Source organism: Polyodon spathula, chromosome 29, assembly GCF_017654505.1.
Source record: "Polyodon spathula isolate WHYD16114869_AA chromosome 29, ASM1765450v1, whole genome shotgun sequence".
Taxonomy (NCBI): domain Eukaryota; kingdom Metazoa; phylum Chordata; class Actinopteri; order Acipenseriformes; family Polyodontidae; genus Polyodon; species Polyodon spathula.
The window spans coordinates 7,707,573-7,728,901 of record NC_054562.1 but is presented as its reverse complement, the minus strand read 5'-3'; the positions used below and the strand labels follow the sequence as shown (position 1 = coordinate 7,728,901).

The following is a 21,329-nucleotide window of genomic DNA, read 5'->3' as shown; positions in this document are numbered from 1 at the left end:
GTGCTGCTGGCAATAAGTTGCTTAAGACAAAAAAAAACCAAACCACCACAGCATCTGGATAATTGCAATAAGAACCATTTAGAATGGTTTGAGAAAATAATTCTGAAAATTGTAATTAGAAGAAAGGTTCCTGCATTTAGCTGATTCCTCCCGCAGGAGCGCCGTGTGGTCGGAAGGTTCTGCTTTCCACTGGCACTGCGGCCACCCCCGGCAGGACAATAAATAATCAGTGTTTCATATGTGAAGTCTGGAGTGGAACAGTAAACATCTCCTGGCCCAGCTAGCGGACAGAAGTTGCATTTTGCCCAGGAGTTGTTCTGCCAGGTTTGAACTTGTGCATGCTTCAATTCAGCTTAATATTAAGGGTGCTAGTTTTCATGCAAATCCCCAAACGCTTAAACTCTAGTATTACTGATGTTTCAAATGTTATTGCTGTGAAAGTTTGCAGCCAATTTAAAAACAAGATATCGCTGCAGCCTACAGCACAGGTAAAAGTACAGCAAAGTAATTACCGAGAAGCAACGGAAACCAAAAGATGAATGAAGGTGATTCTGCTGCTCCTGCATATGCAAAAGAAAGGAAATCAATTTCACAGACTGCCTCGGCACTTTCATTTAAATAAATTGCAGAAGCCGTGCAGTGTCCGCGTCCTGAGCTGTGCGCTCGTCTCCGGGTGTGTTCGCTGCGCTGATCCGCAGTATGAGTGCACAGGAGCTGTCCAGTGGGAAGCAGCAGATAAATCTCCAGTGTGGCGCACGTCAGTCTCGTTTGATTAGAAAGGGTGATTAAACAGAGTGCGGTGTTAGAATGAACCGGTCTGGAAAGACGGGCGACCGCCCTCGTGTTGTAGCTCCCGAGATACGAGGTGAAGCTGAGGGGCAGAGCATTGAATCGCGTGTCTGGGTTTAAAAACCATTCATAAAAAAATTGTGTGAGCCAGCGGGCTGTGCAATGTGGAAGGCATTCATTACCCTTTGGGTTTGCAGTGCTGTGGAAGCTGCAATACTTTGCATTTCTTCACATTAACAGGAATTCGCCACAAGTTTGCCCAGTTCCCTTTTGAGTTAGCTGGGCTGCGGTTTCTGAGTTCACCACACCCTGAGGTTTGGTATCCTGTGCAGATGTAACAACCTTGCAGTGTGAGTCTTGGTCCAGGTCATTTATATAAACGAGGAACACTGAGGGTCTAAGCACAGACCCTGGTAGGTACCCCAATGCATTAACAGCCTCAAAGGTCCAGCTGTTCTTGTCGGACAACGAGAAGCCTCATTCAGCATGGAAAAGCACAGCAAGGTGAACTGAAGCATGGTAAAGATTATGGAAGCATTGTGGTGTCAGTTAGATATTTTTATCTGGACCGGTTGTTCTGTCAAAATAAAAAAAAAAAAATTTGAGAGGAACAGCATAAAACCTGTGCATCTGCCAGGCAGAGGAGTGGGAAGAGAGGGCTTGAAAAGCTCTCGTTAGTTCAGATTGATTGATGGTCAATAATCTCCTGATTTCTGTGTAGGATACAAACCCCGAGGCTATGAGGAGAGAGGGAGAGGGAGACGCACACCGGGGTTTGACAGCAACCACACGTGAATCTGGAAAGTTTTCATTGGGCACATCTGGCTGGTCCGTGTTTTCATTGTGGAGTGTACCACAACCACAATCCGGAGAGAGGGAGAGGGGGGGGGGGGGGGGGGGGGGGGGGGGGGGGGGGGGGGGGGGGGGGGGGGGAGTGTGGGGGGGGGGGGGGGGGGGGGGGGGGGGGGGGGGGGGGCTGGATCTCATTACGACACACCCCCGGGGGGGGGGGGGGGGGGGGGGGGGGGGGGGGGGGGGGGGGGGGGTCAGGGGGGTGCGTGCAGGGGCTGCCTGATTCAGAAATCTAACTGTGGATTATTGCTTTCCTTATCGGGGTAGTCGTCAGTATAGATCTAGAGAAAGGATCTCGTTGCCCTTTCATTATTTCGCCTTCTTAGTTTTACGGAGGCTTTACATTTCTGGTGATTGTGTGTGTTATGTTGTTCCCAAATGATATTTTAATTTTGGATTCTCCCCTAGGTGGGAAGCATTATAAAGCACAGAGGGGTCTGGTAAAGCATAGGGAAGCATTGTAAAGCACAGAGAGGTCTGGTAAAGCATATTACAAAAATCATGGCTCCCTGTGTTAAATGCGTAGTGTAAGCATGGGGAAAACGCATGGGAAAACTGAAAAGAATGTGCATATTTTTCTGTGGTATCTGTTTACTACTGAAGCAAAAGAAATAACCGACTCTGAGGTTCTTGCCAATTAGAGAAGCTGTTTTCAAGATGTAACCAAAACGAATACGGCATCCACTGACTCTACAATGCCCCAGGCGCCTGCACTTTCTATACAGTGTACTGTATTGTGTGTGAAGCTGGCACTGTAACCCTGTACTGCCCTGTAACACCTGCAAGTCACCTGGGATAAAGGAGTCAAATCAATACGTAATAATAAATATGCAGCCCCTGTGGGGGGTACGGACGACAGAGAGATCCCCCCCATGTGGAATGGGCCGCTCTGTTTATCTACGGACGTGGGTTTTATTCATTGCTGTGCAGCCTACTCTAAATACAGGGGTTCTGTTTGAAAGCACACCCAGTGCTTGTGACAATAAACAGCAGGGCTGCCAGCAGGAGGGATAGACAGCCACAGCGAGCCCCTGCTGCGGGCCTCCCACCGCTCTCTGAGGTGTGATTAGACTGAGATTCCTCTCCAGCACTGTGTGCCTCTGCACTGTTACACAACTACAAATAAATAATTGAATGTGATGGTTTCAAAGCTGTGTGTGTGTGTGTGTGTGTGTGTTTTTTTTTAAATCCTTTTTTGTAAGATTACCAGTTTTCCCTGCAATGTTTCTCAATGAGTTGATTTTATTTTTCATTTATTTTTTTGTACGTTTTTATCAAATCTTTGGGAAGGCAAGGCAGGCAGATTGAGAAGCATGTGGAACCTAGCGGCCTACCCCTTTTTAAAATGAAAATGCTTTGCTGTAATGCGTGCTTCTTTCAAAACTTAAAAAAAAAAACTTTTAAAAACCAAGACCTCTCTTTCCTTTGCACAGAGGGCAGTACCATATCAAATATCATGGGAGGGCTGGCCAAAGAGAAAGCTCTCCCCTGCCGCTGAATGGAGCAGTCCTGCTGTGAGCGGAGGAGCTCTGTTCAAAGTGGAGAGGTTCGAAGGATTTGGATTCTGTTTCTGTGGTTTATTTGCACTGTAGAAAGTCCCTCACCCGCCCAAATCCCACTTCCTCAACATCGAGTCCTGCCAGACCGGCTGAGGATATTATTCTGTCTCTAAATAGACGGTCGCTGTGGGTTGTGGTTTGGGCAGGAGGTCCAGTGGCAGCTAACTAAACAACGTTCGCTTCAACTGGCAGCAGAACTACCAGCTTTCTGGATTAATTTGTGCACCTCCACCCTCTACACATCCGCAGTTTCCATTCTGCACCGTTAGCAAAACTTTCCCTTGTAAAAGTTTGCCGTGGTGTTGCTGCAGTTTTCCCATGCTTCTAAGTGCACAAGGTTTTTTAAAATATACTTTACCACACTGTAATGGAGCTCCCCCTAGAGGCTGATGAGCTAACAACACTTGAGAGCAGCACAAGACCCGGACTGGCCTCTAGAGTATTTGGATAAATGAGGCGTCTGTTTGAGTCTGACAGGGCTGGAGGTTATTAAAACAACATGGCAATAAACATAACAGGTCTTTACAGCTGCCAGACAGCCTTTGTCTTGCATTGTCCTCTCCGGCTCTCTTGAGAGCAGGGTCCGTTTGAAGCTGCAGTAATTGGGTAAGTGGACCTCTTTGAAAGCTGGAGCCTCTCTCCCCGCCTGGCAGGAGCAGCCCCTGTTTTATCTAATGGAGCTGGCCTGTGGTAATCTAATAACCGCCTTCTGATCTGAAGACTCTTCTTCCAGGGTGCCGCGGCACTGATGGCTAATTGAATGGCTTCTGTCGCTCTGAAATGGGAGTGTTTTCTGTTAAGTGAATCTTCTTTCAGATGAGGTGAAAAGCACTGGGAAATCTGCTCAAGCTTTTCTGGTGATTGAGAGTGTATCCAGAGAGTGGTGCTGCACCGACAGTGGGTCTGTGGTAATAGGGCATGGCAGCACAGATACAATGGGATGAAGCTGCCACTTGTTAAAAAGCAAGACAGTGTTATCTTGACAATGCTATGAATCCATTGCAGTCCCACGCTCTACTCTCAGAACCAGACAGACAATGTTCTACAGTGTCCGGCCCGCTGCGCTGTGCAGACTCTGCTCCTGGTCCGCTGTGTTGCCATGGCTGGTACCGGGAGGCTGTTCTTCAGAACAGTCTTTATTTCTGTTGTTGAAGTGGTTGTAGGTAATAACCCTCAGTAGCTGCTACGCTGTCACAGAGACGGTAATGTTTTGGCCACAGATCTAATGTAACAGACCACATTGCTTCCCCAGAGCTGAGAGGTTACAGCGGGACAACTGTTGTGAAAAGACACTAAGAGATTATATTTCGGTGTCAAAACCTCGCTGTGGGTGAGGCCTGTTTTAAATCTTCCGAGGGAGGGAAAAAGTTAGAGCCGGGATCTGGAAGATTCTCTCTCTCCCCCCAAGCAGGCCCCCGGTGTCAGGGGAGTGGGTGTTTGCTACCCCCCCACCCCCCCCCCCCCCCCCCCCCCGCCCCCCCTCCCCCCCCCAGCTCCCCCCCCCCCCCCCCCCCCCCCCCCCCCCAATCCCCCCCTACCCTCCCCCCCCCCCCTTGCCCTCTGATCCCCCCCCGCTGAGCTGCAAGTCCTTCATTTCCGCTGCTGACCAAAAACACGCCCCTGAATCAGTGCCGCACACTGCCCCCTACTGACCAGACATGAGAAGACACCTACAACCTCAGAACAGTATAGTGAACTCAATTAGCTGGCTCTCAGATCCCCAGTACAGCACTGAGTTCTCTACACTAGACTGTATTGAATTAGCTGGCTCTCAGATCCCTAGTACAGCACTGAGTTCTCTACACTAGACTGTATTGAATTAGTTGCTCTCAGATCCCCAGTACAGCACTGAGTTCTCTACACTAGACTGTATTGAATTAGCTGCTCTCAGATCCCCAGTACAGCACTGAGTTCTCTACACTAGACTGTATTGAATTAGCTGGCTCTCAGATCCCCAGTACAGCACTGAGTTCTCTATACTAGACTGTATTGAATTAGCTGCTCTCAGATCCCCAGTACAGCACTGAGTTATCTACACTAGACTGTATTGAATTAGCTGCTCTCAGATCCCCAGTACAGCACTGAGTTCTCTATACTAGACTGTATTGAAATCGACGCCTCTTGTGAATATTATTTCATGTTTGATTACTTGTTTTTTTTGTTAGCTAACTGTGTTCTAGCAGCAAGCCTTGGCACCAGTAGAATTAAACAGAGACGTCTAGCTCTGTTCTGAAGAGCAGAACTAAAACAAGCTCTAAATGTTTCTCTTTCTCTGGGGCCTCAAGGTGGAGCAAGCTGCTTCTGGCTTTTAGATTAACCTGCGACCCTCAGCACTTTCAATCTAAATGGCTGGAATGCTGCGAAGGCTTTTCTAAATGCGTTTCCCAGCAGTGATGGCTAACAGATGATCTGGATTACCTGCCTGTCGGGGTTCTGTTAAGAGACTTTGTTGCCTTTCTTACCAAATTATCTTCGCAAGGCAGTGCAGGGAGGCAGTGGAGTCAGAGTGGAGATGCACTGAGTGGCATTGGTAGCACAAGGGCCACGCCAAGGGGACCAGTTTGCAATGGGGAGAACAGTACTCCAGAATGCTGACTGCACCTGTTTGAAATGAAACTACCCTCTCACCCACATGCATCGTTCAGGGTGTTTGGTTTCCAAGTCTTATTTTGGTGGTTGTTTTTTTGATCGCTATCAGGTGAAACTTTTTTAAAAGGTTGAGCCAGCTTTATTGCTATGTGTTCTGTACTAAAGACTGTTCCCAGATTCTTCTCACTAACCCCCGATGGGGGATGTCTGCATCATCAATGTGTAAAGGTGAGAGAGTGAGACTGGTTTGATGATTAGTGGCACATTCTACACCTGTGCAGTTCCCTGCTGACGATGGTGTTGTGGCAGACTGGTTGAGTTAATTGCTGCTGCTAACGAGATGCAATGAGTCGGGCGAGTTTGTTTTACAGGGAAGCTTGCACAGGTGTAGAAGATGAGACTAATAATCAAATGACCTTTAGCCTCACACTGAGAACCCTTGTGAGGAACTAACTAGAAGCATCTTGCAATGGTTTTTAAAGGAGACAATTTTACTATAAACCTTGTTGAGCTCAAACTTTAAAAAAGTTTGGCATTGGAAATGTAAACACGAATGGTATGTATTTGAGAGAATGATTTTAATTTTGTACAGCCTGTATATTCTACCTTTCAGAAATGATGTTCTGGTGCAAATCCGGCAATGGTTCTGTGCTAAAAGGCAGTTATTTTGACCTAGCAATGGCTTCCCAGCGGCCAGAATGTGACCTGTTTAAAAGGTTTCCAGTTTCTGCATCCCTGCTTGCTGGTGGAGCTCCACAGCCCTACTGGTGTTTTAATACTCTCCTGGAGCGCTCGTTTCCGAAGAGTGTTTCAAAAGCCAGCCGTGAGCTTTCCGGGAGGAACAGAGAACAGAGTTTTCATTCTGCGCAGACGGAGGTCGAATGTTTAATTGCTGCCTGTGTGACCCTCTTATTTTGCACCATACAAGTGACCGATCAGGACAATCGCATGCCTCTGGATTGATGTGATATTGGGAGCTGTAGATGGCGATGCGTATCGTATTGTGAGATGTTAGGGTTAGGGTTACACCCCTAGGATTGGGGTAACAGTGCAGTGAGGTCATGCTGCAGCAGGTAAGGTGCTGTGATGTGATAGGATGTGCTTCACGGTATTATAACAGTGTTGATGCTCCTGATAATTTGAATGATGTGGGGTAACTTCACATGAGCATTCATTAACGGGTACAAACTAGATGAACTTAATTTCGATCTTTTGTTTAACATCATGTAATCAAAGAAACCTCAAAACGATATCATAAAGTCAGCCGGAATTCCATAATAGCAGCGCAGTATTTCATGTTAGATTAGGAAACATTTTCAATTTTGGTCAGTATATGGGAAAACTGCAAAGCAGTGTGCAATTCAGTATGTTAGTGTGACATTATTCAATGAATGAGTTAATTCTGTAGGGTGATGCAAACCCACTACGCTGTTTTAAACCGGTCTGGAGAAATGGTATTGGCCCTCTTAATAACCGTGTCCCTTATGGAATTGGCTGGTACACGTAACCGACACAGTAGTCAAACGTTGGGGGGGTGGGGGGGAGGGGGGGAGGGGCTTGTGGTAATGTAGTAGTAGGGGGGTGGGGGGGGAGGGGTGTTGTGCGTTGTCCACCTCGGGGGGAAAACTTTATCAGAGAGAGCTACAACAAGGACCCAGTTTTCTTTTTTCCACTTTCCCCAGGCCTTTTTCTGAAAAAAAAAGGTTTTTATGACTTGAATCGTCTGCTTATTCGATTGTGCTGAAGCATGGTCTGGAGAGCACGAGCTATTGAGGATGAGACTCTGGGGGGGGTTATACGAAGGTCTGCCTGCACGGCAAAGTCATGTTTTGACACGCACACTTTTAATACGCTGGATAGATCTGTCATGTAATTGATAGCTCTAATTTTGAATTCCCCCGCGCCTCATATTTATTAATGTAAATACATGGTCCTCTCATGTTGTCTGTATGTTTGACATGCAGGGAGGGAGGGGGTCTTGGGGAGATTTGGCTGGGGGTGGGTTCACTGAGTCTGGGCTCCTCGCTGGCTGTGCTGGGGGTGGGGGAGGTTTACAAGCTGAGCTGGGGCTCCTCAGGCTCTGGAGCCAGGGCTGGGAGGGAGGGAGGGAGGGAACTAGACTTCCACAGCTTGTCTCAATTACCCCTCGATTCGGTTTGATGTGCCGTCTGAAAAGGGGCTTATTGTGTTCCTGGCATCGCTTCTGGAAACCCCCTCTTTCTTTTTTTTCTTTTTTTCAGTATTTACGGGTATGTTTATTTCTGGCAAAAACATTTTCTGTAGTCGAGCAAACGTGTGGAGATTTTGAAACCGAGGAAGAGGGCGTTGGTATACTCAACTGTACAATAGCTGCTTTTTCACCATTACTTTCCATGCACAGTACATCTTGCTAATGCAATCCATTGCAGTATCCAATCAGCAGCAGACAGACAGTGTGCTGTCGTACCAGGACTGTACTGCACTGTGCAGTATCTGCTCCCAATGTATTGTGTTGCCATGGCTGGTAATGCAGTGGTCTGCTGATGGCTCTGCTAGCTGGGGATTCTTTTCCTCTCTGTTTTTAGAATGTCCAATCTGTGGGTGTCCACCAGTCCCCCGACCAAACCCATCGCCTCTTTACACCCTGGAACTTGAGAGCGGATGTCGGCAAGCTACCGCCTTCTGGAGGACAAAGATCAGCTCTGTGGCTGTCCGTCTGACCGGGTGCTATGACCAGTAGGGGCGCTGTAGCGCTGTGAAGAGAAACAGTTTAGCCTCTCTAACCCGCGGTAGCCATGGAGACCACTGTGGAATCCCCAGCAACGATCGGCAACTTGGCGCAGCCAGGACTGAAACCTGCGCGCTCCTGATTGCATGACCCTGCACAACAAGCAGCTGTGACATTGAGGGACCCCTCCTTTTTAAAATGTTGCAACCGTCTCTCATACGAATTTGAGTTATTGGCCGTCCGGTAAAAAGCATTATCGATCATGCAGATGTAATCTGCTGAAGAGGGGCCATCAGTGAAATGCACAACCATGGAGAAAAATCAGGTCTGGAATACAAAAAAGCAAAGCTGGACTGATAATTCCAGCTGAAACGTTTCTTCCAAGCGTTCTTTAGGGATGCACATGCTGCTCATATTCTTAATAGAAACAGATCTTCTTAGCATCAGGAGTCGGCTTGCTTTGTTGGTATGCATTACTCATCCCAATGCCTGCTTTTTTTGGAAACATGAAATACTTTGATTTCTTCAGTGCAATTGTATTTGACAGTAATGCCAGCACTGGCAATGCATACGCATGACCCTCATTGCAAAGATGATTGCAGAGGCAATGGAAGCCAGCTCTTTGTCATGCCTTGATCCAAGAGAGGCTAAGTAAGAGATTTCAGCCAACACATTTAAAGGGATTTACTGGAAAAACAATTAACTGGACAAAATACTGGAAAACCTTGACTCACTTTTTTTTGTTCTGTAAATGCCACCCGTGAAATGCATCCTGTTCTATATGAAAACCACGGGACCACACTGCCTGCCTCCCTCCCAGTCCCTCAGCTAAAACCACTGGACCACGCTGCCTGCCTCCCTCCCAGTCACTCAGTTAAAAACACTGGACCACGCTGTCACCCTCCCAGTCCCTCAGCTAAAACCACTGGACCACGCTGTCTCACTCCCTCCCAGTCCCTCAGCTAAAACCACTGGACCATGCTGTCTCACTCCCTCCCAGTCCCTCAGCTAAAACCACTGGACCACGCTGTCTCACTCCCTCCCAGTCCCTCAGCTAAAACCACTGGAACACGCTGCCTGCCTCCCTCCCAGTCCCTCAGCTAAAATCACTGGAACACGCTGCCTGCCTCCCTCCCAGTCCCTCAGCTAAAAACACTGGACCACACTGCCTGCCTCCCTCCCAGTCACTCAGCTCTAACCCCTAGACCACACTGCCTCCCTCCCAGTCCTTCAGCTCTAACCCCTAGACCACACTGCCTCCCTCCCAGTCCCTCAGCTAAAACCACTGGACCACACTGCCTCCCTCCCTCCTAGTCTCTTAGCTCTAACCGCTAGAGCCACACTGCCTCCCTCCCTCCCAGTCCCTCAGCTCTAACCAGAAGAAAGAGGAAACACTCAGAGAATGTGAAGGGTTCCATGTCAGATACCTCAAGAATGCAATTATTATTTCATTTTGTTTTAGCAGCATTTGGCACTTCAAAGGAGAATATTAATTTCGTTTGAGTTTTTCTCTCTTTTTTTTTCTTTACAGAAAACCACAACTGACATGCACATGTGTGTGCAAGATGCCTTGAAGGTCTTTAAAGCTGCTAGATGTTAGAAGCGCTTTGTTCCATAATGCACAGCCCGCTACAGTTTGCTCAAGATGTTAATTGTTTTCAGAAAAAAAAAAATTCTTTACTACATAGACTTGGTCCAAAAACTTAAGGCACAAAATACAAGTTTCCAAAAAAAAAAAAAAAGTCTGTTGGGTGATCTTTGGTTTTCTAGTTAGCAGAAAAAGGAAAAGCATTCCCAGTTTACAAAAAGATTTTGAAAACTTCATTGTTTGCTTCTGAAAAAACTTCTCCGTAAGGGTTCTGAGGCACAATAGATGTGCAACGATAACAACCAGTCCCTGATAAACGTGTGGCTGCTCATTAGACATTGACTGATGTTTTCACATGCCAGCAAGTTCCTAAGTGTCACAAACTCAATGCTTCTAATGATCAACCCCCAAAACTGTGTTTCACACTCGCTGATCAACAGCAAAAGGTTCAGGACAGCTCCTCCCCTCTGCATGCTGGGATATTAATTGATCTTTGGAAGAAACAGCCCCCTGCCGAGTCACCGTCATCACCTCACACAGGGCAGCAGGAGCGTCCCCTCAGAGCCCCCCTTGGCTCTGAAGATGGTATGGACAGAGCCAACACAACTGGAGCACTGTCCCTTTCCTGTGACCCTCACAGAGCTCATAACAACGCCATTCGGAATCCATCCCAGATCTACCCCCCACCTTTAGCCTGTAACGACACGAGGGGGGGGGGCGTGATCAAAGAGCACACCTTCCCGTTTGCGAGTGTTTTCCAGGCTGAAGAAGAGTGACAGTTCCCATGGAAGGGTGAGAGCAAAGGGCTGTTAATCAGAGAGTCAGTGAAGACTCCTTGCACAGCTGCTGTGAATGGTATTGCAATCGGCAATCATTTCTGAACAGGAGCCCCTTTGAAATGACTGCGGTCTGCCATGACCCTCAGTGCAAAAAGAACATTACTAACGTTATTGAAATAAGACTGGATGTAGGATTACCATGAACCCATGCACACAAGGATGTATATATACAGTATAGATCCACTCCATCTATCCATCCATTATCATTCTGCTTCTCCTGGTGAGGGTTGCGGCAAGTCAATATATATATATATATATATATATATATATATATATATATATATATATATATTATATATATTATCTCCTATTATTATTATTATTATTATTATTAATAAGCAAGTGAAGTGACAGATAACGTATGTATTTGTTTAAATGGTAAATCCTGTGGTTAATATTACAGAATAAAAGAGAAGTTGAAATTGTACATAAACTCATTTATTATCAAACTTCAGGATGTTTTGTCCTTCAACAACATGCCTCAAATGTTTTATTTAACTGTACACATGTATCTCTTTTATTGTAACTGTATGTACACAGCAGTTAAACCATCTCTTTTTTTTGTAAACTTAGAGAGAGAATTCAGAAACAGCAAACCGCTCTGTCTCCAAGGAGAATCTGGATCCAACAGGATACTCATCAATCCAAATACTTAACGAAGAAGAAAAACGATTGAAAAAAAAACTGGAATCTGTTTTATTAATTAGCTACAACGTTTCTGCTTCCACCTTCTTCAGAGAGCAGGTACAGACAGCTGGGCAGACTGATGCTGTTCATAAATATAACTTCTACCTACAGTTATTCTTGGATACAGGCTATAATTCACGGTCTATAATTATATTTATGGACACAAAAGGAAATCATTTATTTTAGAACGTTTCCGACACAAGCCCGTCTTCAGCTGTGTAAAATGAAAAATACACACGGTGTAGTAAACTTGAACATCCAACCAAAAATTCAAATGTGTTTTTTTCATAGTTGTACTTTGGATATATACCTCCTTTCAAACACACACACACGCGCGCACGCACACACATATATATGTATAGCTTCTGTAGTTAAGATTTATGATGAAATCCAGCTGACTGGAAAGTTGTTAAAATAGGCAAATTAGTGATTGTCTAATTTAACTGTTGATTTTAATAGGCCACACATGCATGCAGTTAATATAAAACAGTAAGAGAAACAGGAACACAGAGCCACACATGATAAAATGCAGGAGAAGTTGTTTAAAATGCCTAATTGAAAGCAAAAAGTGGTCTAACATTTTCACACACACCAGTGCCTATTGTTTCTAAATCACTGATTGCAGACCGAAAGCAAAAAGTGGTCTAAGATTTTCACACACACCAGTGCCTATTGTTTCTAAATCACTGATTGCAGACCGAAAATTGAAATTCTCCAACCCAGAGGTTTCCATGCAGGTGGGTATATAAAGGATATAAATGACAAACCCTATATATATATATATATATATATATATATATATATACACACACACACACACACACACACACACACACACACACACACACACACACACACACACAAGAACCGCATGACTTTTGTTCTCGGTAAATGACTGTAGCTGTACCTGACAGAGACCCACAGCTGCCCGCAGTGCAGAGGGGAACATTGAAAAGCACAGAAACAGCAGCCTAAAGAGATCAACAAGGAGATGGGGGAGCTGTTTGAGCACGGAGTCTCTCGGGGGGAGGGGTGGTGCGGGTGTGTTGTAATTCTTTCAGTGCTTGTTTGTCATTGTTTGGTGACGTTAGGGAGTGTAAACAGCAATGCAGTTAAACTCTCAGGGGAACTCGGCAGGGATGGCTTTTCGATAGGGCAATATGGAAATATCCATGCAAACGAGACTCGCTAATGGACGTGTTTTGATTGAGGGTAACATGGGCGTTATCCTCTGTGTGTGTGTGTGTGTGTGTGTGTGCAAGTGTCTCTACAGAGTGTGCACACAATGATGCAGAGGAAAACAAACATACTTGGCTGTTTATGAACTATGAATTCAAATGGGCGGTTTCCATCGGTGGTGTTTGTTGCCTACCAAGTGATATATAGATTATATATATATAGATAATATATATATATATATATACGTGAATACACACATATCCATAGTTTTGTGTGTCTGTATGTGAGAAATTGTGCTTGGATAAAAAACAAAACAAACCACATAAACTGCTTCTTATTCAATTATCATTAAATTTGGTATTAATATGATCTAGCATATTATCATTAAATTTGGTATTAATATGATCTAGCATAAATTATTGTGAGTATTGGATTGTGGGCACAGTGTGTGTGTGTGTGTGTGTGTGTGTGTGTGTGTGCCTGCCTGCCTGTCTGTAGTGTGTGTGTGTGTGTGTGTGCGTGTGTGTGCCTGCCTGCCTGTTTGCAGTGTGTGTGTGTCTGTGTGTTACACTGTTTTGGTTGAGAGGTTAAGAGGCATGTACCACAAGATTATATCTCTCCAGTAATTAAATAAAACTCTGGGTGAATTGCACTAAGATGTAGTTTAGGTCACTGGGGAATGTGTGTGTCTGGGAAAAAAAAGCAGGGAAAAGTTAATGATTATTCTGAAAGCATGTGTTTTATAAATACGATAAAGTGAAACCTGGAGTTTTTTATCACTGTTTTATGGCCATAAAGTACAGCCTCTGTGTTCCTGCTTCGGGCTGTAACAGTTACCTAGCTTGTGAAAATGTGTTTGTTTAGTGAATTCACAGCCCGGCGTCTACACACCTTGGGCTTGCACACCACAACAGAGTCCCGAGTTGCTACACGACTTTTCAGACGTGAAGCTACAGCAATTGCAACACATGGATGGATTGGGAGCAGATATTGTGCACGCAGTGGTCCTGAGACGCTATATAACTCACTGTGCGTCTGCTGCTGATATGAAAATGACAGCAATAAACGTGGCCCTGAACTACAGCATTCTGGCAAAGCTTTAGTAGAGATTGATAGTGAGCACTGCCTGTCGCGGAGCAGATTGGAAAGGGTTAATGTGAGGGCAGGCAGGCTGGATGAGAGAGGCAGACGCTCTTGTGGCACAGTGATTACCTGTCTCCAGTAATGCCCACCTTCCTCTGGGGTAATGCTAGGGTGCACGATGAAGTCAAGTTGTAATTAGGCGGGAAGACAGACAGCTCCATCGCGGGACAGCGGGTAGCAGGGGTGCTGAAGTAACGTTAGAAACACTCTAAGCTCCTGACGTAATTACATTTCATTCTGTTATATTTCGTTTTATTTCAGTTGTTCGGACAGACCGCACGGGATGACTTTACACTGACACAAAGACAGGCTGTTTCCATCCAGGAGTTTTATTATAGATTCGCTTCTCCCCCCTTCATTTGAAAGCTGTATGTCTAAAATATAATAGCCCAGCTTTTCAACGTTCCAGTTGGTAATGTCCTTCAATTCTTGGAAAGGAGAACAAGTAAACTTGTTGGCTTTATACAAACAGAAGTGACTAATATAATTCCAGGGCTCTTGTCCGTTTCTTACTGTCTGCTATTGTAAACGTGGAGTGCTTTTAAAATACGCACATGTGGTATAAAACCTTACCTGGGTCACTGTGTTAGGTCTTATACCAGGGCTGGTGTCAGCACCCGGGCAACCTGGGCAAATGTCAGGGGCCCCAGTGCCAGAGGGAACCCCACACACGTGCAGAAATAAAATTGCAAATAGGAGTAAACCTACTATTTCCACGCCAGCTGTCCTACTCAAGCAGCCTTTTGGGCTACAATCGTTTAGCTTGCCCTGAACTAAACTGTATGCATGCAGTGCAGTGAAACTTTTCAGATCCCCTCTTTTTTCTTCTCTCTCTCCCTGCTTGCATCCTGTTCCCTTGGTCTCTGCCTCTTCTCATTCCCTATTCCGTCCTCCCCAGTTCTTCGTTAAGCCGGAAGCTATTGGCTGATCTCGACATACCATTGCCCATTGCCCGGGGCCCACAAAAACTTAGCGCCGGCCCTGCCTATATCTAAGATGGGGTTGCTCCACTGTTTGCCCTGATGGCATCTCTCACGTGACGTGGCAGAGACTCCACAAGCTGCTGGAAGGTGTCTCCAGTCATCCATTCGTATTTCACCCAGCTGGTGCAGGGATTAAAATGCATTGCTCAGGTTCATCCCAAATGTGCTCAACCGGATTGAGATCGCGATGGCCGTGGAAGACGTCTGAAGACTCTGTCATGCACCTCTAACAATTTCGCCTTAAAAGCAGCCATCATTTCCATCAGGGTACAAATACAGTTGGGAGGATTTGATCTGCAATGACGCTGCAGGGGTCACATGTCACACCACGTGATCAACCCAATGTATGCTCAGGAAGAGGTATCGTGTGTGGCCGTTGTGTTTCTTCAATGGCGAGACAAGCTTTTCACAGTGGATTCATCCCCCCCCCCCCCCCATTACTGACAACCTAGCAAACATTGCAAACAAGCAATACCAAGTGTGTAGAATTGGCACTCATGTTCCACAATGACAGCGTTTACCAGGGGATGAGTGGAGTTAGAAATCACTTTGCGTATCATTATGAAAATTCAGTGGGAGCCATTAGGGTTCCCAGCTGAGTCAATCTTCTCGCTTTTCCATACCGGCGGCAGAAAGGCACAGTTTGGGAGGGCTTCAGACCTCCGTGGGTCCTCCCACCAAGAAGGGTGAACCCAAGCAAATGAAAACGAAACAAAGCAAGCAAACAAACTCCCAATGCTGGGCTCGACCCCCAAAAACCTTTCAGAAACGGATACCTGCATTGTCTGCAAACCTCGCAGGAACACACCTGTCTGTCCGTTTACCTGTGTGCCTGCGCGTCTCCCCTGCATTTGCCTTCGTGCTAATGCTAAAGGGAATTACGGTCTGCCCGTCTCTCTGTCTGCCTGCATCGCACTGCCACTGCAGATCATTAGGGAAGGCTGGTCACCAGCAAGCCAGCGGGTTCATTGAGAGTCCTGAGAACGAAAGCAGTCCAGGAATGTGGCCGAGGCTAACTGACAGTGAGAAAGCTGTTAAGGGCTGTTGACTTCAGTCCAAGAGAAGTAAACAGGTGCCGAGTGAGAAGCCTCGACAGGGGCTGGGTGTGGGTTGAAAGGGAGTTTAGCAGCAGCACTGCACAGGCTCATTGAAACCTGCTTGGCACACTGGGGTTAAACACACTCACCTCTGAGCACTGAGTGCTGCATCTGAGTGTTACTGCGACCTGAAACACCTGAATCTGCACCATCAGCACAGCGCAGAGCAGGGCTTCCCAACCCCGGTCCCGGGGACCCCCTGTGGCTGCTGGTTTCCATTCCAACAAAGCTCTCAGTTACTGAACTAGACTATTCATTGAACTGATCATTTGCTTAATTAGACCTTCTTAATTGTTTTCAGCTCTTACAGTTGCTGAGTTCAAATTCGCTATAACATTTTAAGTTCAAGTAACTTGAACTCTGCAACTATTTAAGAGCTGAAAACAATTCAAAAGGTCTAGTATAGAGAACCCAGTACTGTACTGGGGATCTGAGAGCCAGCTAATTCAATACAGTCTAGTGTAGAGAACTCAGTGCTGTACTGGGGATCTGAGAGCCAGGTAATTCAATGCAGTCTGGTATACAGTACAGGGGGTGTGATTGTGTTGTTGGTGTGTTCAGGGTGTCTGCTGCAGTCTCGCTGGCTGTGCTTGCACTGTTGTTCCCTGCCTGGGAGTGTGCCCATGTCCTCTGTGGTCTCTTCCTGTCTAGACCGTCAGTGAAGTGGGGGCTGGTATTTTTAGAAAGTGGAAACCCCAGTGCCGTTCCGTCCCAAGCCACAGGATCACAGAGCAGGCGCTGCCAGAGAGACTGAGTGAACTCTTTAATTCCAGGAGAGATGTGGAGATCCTCTGAAGCAAGGCATCAAGACAGTGGCGAATTTCTGCCCGCTAAACACGGACAAGCCTGACAGCTCCGGTGCTTCCCTGCTGTTGCACAAAAGAGGTGAGCCGCCTCAAACGCGTCCCAGTGAAGCGAAGCCCTGCTGCCAGCTGTTCAAAGGTGCCACAGCAGCAAAGCCCATCCTCACACTGAGAGCTCTCCACTCGCACCTTGTGGCCCCCTCACAGAATCATCTGCAATGGCTAGGCAAAGACCCATATTAAGAGCAAGCTGTGCACTCAGGCGAAACATTGCTTCACACCAATTATGTTACCAGTGCTGGTGATGCTGTGGCCTGCTATGGTTTCATCAGAGTAATACACTGGGGTTATAATGGGATCATTATTGGCACTGGTGAGAGACTGGTGCGATAACCCACTATGCTTACTACTGTAGTGCATTGATATCAACCCACTAGCGCCACCTAGCCCCCCAGATTGGAACCCAGGACTCCAGAGGAAGGCGAAAGGCTGGTCTAGTGCATTGACATTAACGCACTTTGCCACATTGGATTTGAACCCAGGATTCCAGAGGTAAAAAGATAGTCTAGCGCATAGACATGAATCCACTGAGCCACCAAGCACCCACTACTGGAACCCAGGTGGTAGGCTGGTCTAGCGTATTAGCATTCTGCTGCGGCAGCTAGCCCCAGCTGTTCCTGGTTTTGTTTTGCTTCCCCCCCAAAGCCACAAGGAGCAAGGTGTGTAATATAACTCTCTGTCACTGTGAGCAATACATACAATGAGATAATGAGATAAACAGGATACTTTTAGCTCTCCCCTCAAGGTAGCTTTTTTTTTGTGTTTTATTTGAAGGCCGGCCAAAGAAACAGGTCTAAAGCTTCTCTCTCCCTCTCCCTCCCTCTCTCTTCCCTTTCCTTCTTTTTCATTTCTCTCTCCTTCCCTCCCCCTTTTTGCTTTCTTTTCATTCTCACTCCCCCTCCTCCTTCTCTTCCTTGTTTTTTTTTCTTTATCTCTGTAGCTTCCCCTCCCCTTCCGTCTTTAACCAAAAGCTAATCAATTCTTTAGCAACAATTCCCAGGGGTACAGTGCTGTCGATTTGCTGTGCCAGTTCTTGCTTGTGAAACAAATCACATCTCATGAAAATCAGATGGTGCTGCACAAAATAGGAACTCAAAAACAAAGGTTGACAAAACAGTCAAAGATCTTCCCAGCAGTTTGAAGTCAGATGAGTATTTTGGGTGACTAGGAAGCTCATCAAAGTGACGGACCGGTTGCTGTCAGCACAGCGCCCTCTAGACAATGTGATGTAAACTACAGAAGAATGAAGGATAAACATCCCAACATAATGCTCAACGCCTATACCAGTGTTGGATCGATACTGCTACAGAAGGGATTATGTATAACTCATGAGATATAATAAAAGACTGAAGTCCCCTGAAACACTGCCTGTCTGTGTGCTTGTGGCCTCTCGCTTTCCTGAAGTGTAGGTCGGTGCTGTTCCATTTACCTTGACGATAAACAGATGGAGCACTGGGTCACTGAGCTCCCCCCCTGCTGCTGCCGAGCTGGTATCACTTCAAGTATCCTCGGAAACGCAGATAAGAACAGCTAATTTCTGAAAAGGGGGAGAGCCCTTCACGTTGGTCTCTTCATTAACTGGGATGGCGTGCGGCAGGATGACTGCCCTTGAGACCAGAGCTGTGGAAATAAATATATGGAAGTAACTGATTTATTATTTTGTGTTCAATTTCATTTCCTGTTAAAATATGGCTTTGAGGGAGGGGAGGTCACGTGATCATTTTAACCCAGAGAAGTTGTTCTTATTTAAAAGCACTTGTCTTTGGTTAACTTCAATATGTATTCTGCGCTTTTTGTAAAAGCAGTGGTTTGATTTGCCAGGCTACAGACGACTCCAGGGGAAATGGCCCTTTTTGCAAACACTCTTCTGTTTTAGTTTCCCCCCTCACTTCCTTCATCCCTCTCTGTATAGCTGCTGTGCACCTTTATCACCAGGCAGAACACAAAAGAAAACTCTGCTCCCTCAACAGCAGTATTTAGACAGCCTGCTAATCGCTTATGAATCTGCAATGTCAACAACAATACGTTATTTACCTCCCCCACAGCCCAGCCTGTGTTAAAATATATGTGTATTCACCAGATCATTTTCTCTCTGGACCCTGCTCTTCTGCTAGATGTTTTGCTGTGTTTTCGGTGGTCCAGAGAAGAGGCTGAATTTTGAATAATCTGGTAGTGAGTGAATAGTTACACCTACTCGAGATAAGCCCCCCCCCCCCCCCCCTCTATCAGATAGTTTTAAAGACTTAAAGAGAGTTGGTGTCTCTCCGACCTCCCCCCACTCGTCCTGTCTTATTTTGAACAGCACTAATTAGTCAGGTTGATTCAGGTTTGACCCGGGCCCTCACCTCAGCGCTGTTTCAATTCTCCAGTTTAATTTGCTGACAGCTAGCGCTCCTCACTCGGATGCGATCTCTTTGTTAAAAACAAACAAACCAAACCAAAAAATAATGAAGCAGGCAATTAGCAAATCGTTTAAATTGAAATGTGGGCTAAGGCAATACTGAATTGTTGAACAATATACATCAATCAATATATATATATATATATATATATATATATATATAATATATATATTAATATATATATAATACATTATATTACGGGCCCAACCCGTTCTCTCATACATTCATTAAGGTGTTTCGTCGCTTAAAAACACCCACATTTGAATGAAATAAGAGCAGTGCATATTTGTATAATGTGGTCATAGCCCACAGACAAGCCGTTGAGGTTGAAGCGTGATGCTTATTTAGGGAAAGCAAACGGTCTGTTTATGTATTCAATAATGTTTAAAACATATAAAAAAACAAACGGAACAACGCGTTATTTATATTTAGGCTGTGGTATATGCAATATATTTTCGGTTCCGAGAAAGACCATTAGTATCATTTCATCTCTGGCGGTCAGGGCTCTCTCCTCCGCAGAGGTGAGGAGGTGAGACCAGCCAGGCTGAAACGCCATTATTTTTGGCCTCATGGTTTGAAGTCCTCCTCGGTCGTTGTAACTTTCCAGTTCTGGGACATTTGAAGACAGAAACACAGGATACTTAATCTCAGCCAGCACTGGATCAACAGGACCCAGAACCGCTCGACCTAATTGCAAGCATCATAAAAGGGCACGGGAAGGTGAAACAATAAATACTGATATATTTGAAACCACCTGCATAGGCCTACCTGTGTATTAAATGCGGGATTTGTAATAAATGAGGCTGCGATTGCAGTGGCTTCCAATGTGTAAGTGCCAGCCTCATGGTAAAACCCCGCGTTTTAACCCATGCAGTGCCCAGTCTCGTTTCAGGACAGGCTACTTTCTCATTTCGACGAGTCTCGTTTTCAGGTAACTGGAACAACAGCCTGGGAAAGTAACCACAAGCAGCACCGCGAGTAGGATCGTTTAATGACCGATGATAATGTAACCGATTCTCCCGCAGAACTGCAAAAAGACGTTTTCCTTAATAATAATTTTGTTTGCTAAGAAACCAATTGATTTTAATTATTTCTATTACATTTCTAATCAATAAAAGAGAGAAAAATTTTAAAAAAAAAATTTAAAATGATATAATTTGCAACATTTTTTTAATTGTGCGCGTTGTGCAATGACTGTATCGGATCGTAGAGCGTTAAGTATAAAAGACTACATCTCCCATGAGTGCGGAAGGTGTGGGAGGGAGGCGGCGTGCGATGGTAGTGCGCTGCAGGTTAGAGCTGATTGTGTAGGGGTGCAGGGTCTGGTCTATTTCTCGTGGTTGCTGTAGGGTTGAACAGGCGATCGGGGATGGGAATCTCATCACAGGAGTGTGCAAAGTGAAAAAGAAATCACTGCTAAGGTTATTACAATCGTGGGAGAAAATACAAGACATGCAATTATTGTTAAAAATTATTTTATGAAGATCATCAATCGCTTCTGAGTGACACAATTAGAACGAAGGCATACCGAAAACTTTGGTAAAAGAAAGCTTCTCTTTGTAAACATTTTTAAACAAAGCCGTGGGGCGACTTTCCCCCCCCCCCCCTTCACGTTTTCTGCAAAGGTACTTTATTTTTGAGAAGCTGAATTCAAGGTAGTTTTTTTTATACAGCGTGCAGAATTTTGGAGCGAAGGATTGTTTCTGCTGTCTGCTAATTAATTGGAAACGGGTCGGTCCCCCCCCCCATATTTTTGAGAAGGCAATACTTTTGAACGCGGCTTTTTTGGGAGAATTACATCTATAAACTCGATAGGCTTTTTTTTTCTGTTTGGAAAAGGGGAAAACTTAATAACCCGTTGTCTGCTTTTGAAGACCTCGTTTCTGGAGATCGAGGATCAACAGTTCATTAGAGATTTTAATAACATTTTAAAGGATTTCAATCGCTTGGGTTGAGTTAGGAAAAAAAAAAAAACTGAGGCTAATCGATTCCAGGATCGCTCTTCAAAGGTAAGACCGTGTTTATCTGCTATCTATCTATTAGTAGTATTGT

At 45.5% G+C, this 21,329-nt stretch overlaps 1 protein-coding gene across 5 annotated transcripts in view; it reads left to right on the top strand.

Annotated features, from left to right (window-relative positions):
- The first annotated feature begins 20,575 nt into the window (after positions 1-20,575).
- The window catches only part of LOC121302321 (fibroblast growth factor receptor 1-like), a 38,969-nt gene continuing 38,215 nt past the window's right edge, over positions 20,576-21,329 (top strand). For 2 of the 5 annotated variants that reach the window (XM_041232201.1, XM_041232202.1), the window contains exon 1: positions 20,577-21,286. The gene's annotated coding sequence lies outside the window, so the exon portion shown is untranslated. Of the gene's footprint in view, positions 21,287-21,329 lie in introns of all 5 variants that reach the window. The other 3 variants (XM_041232204.1, XM_041232203.1, XM_041232200.1) reach the window with 2 other exon arrangements.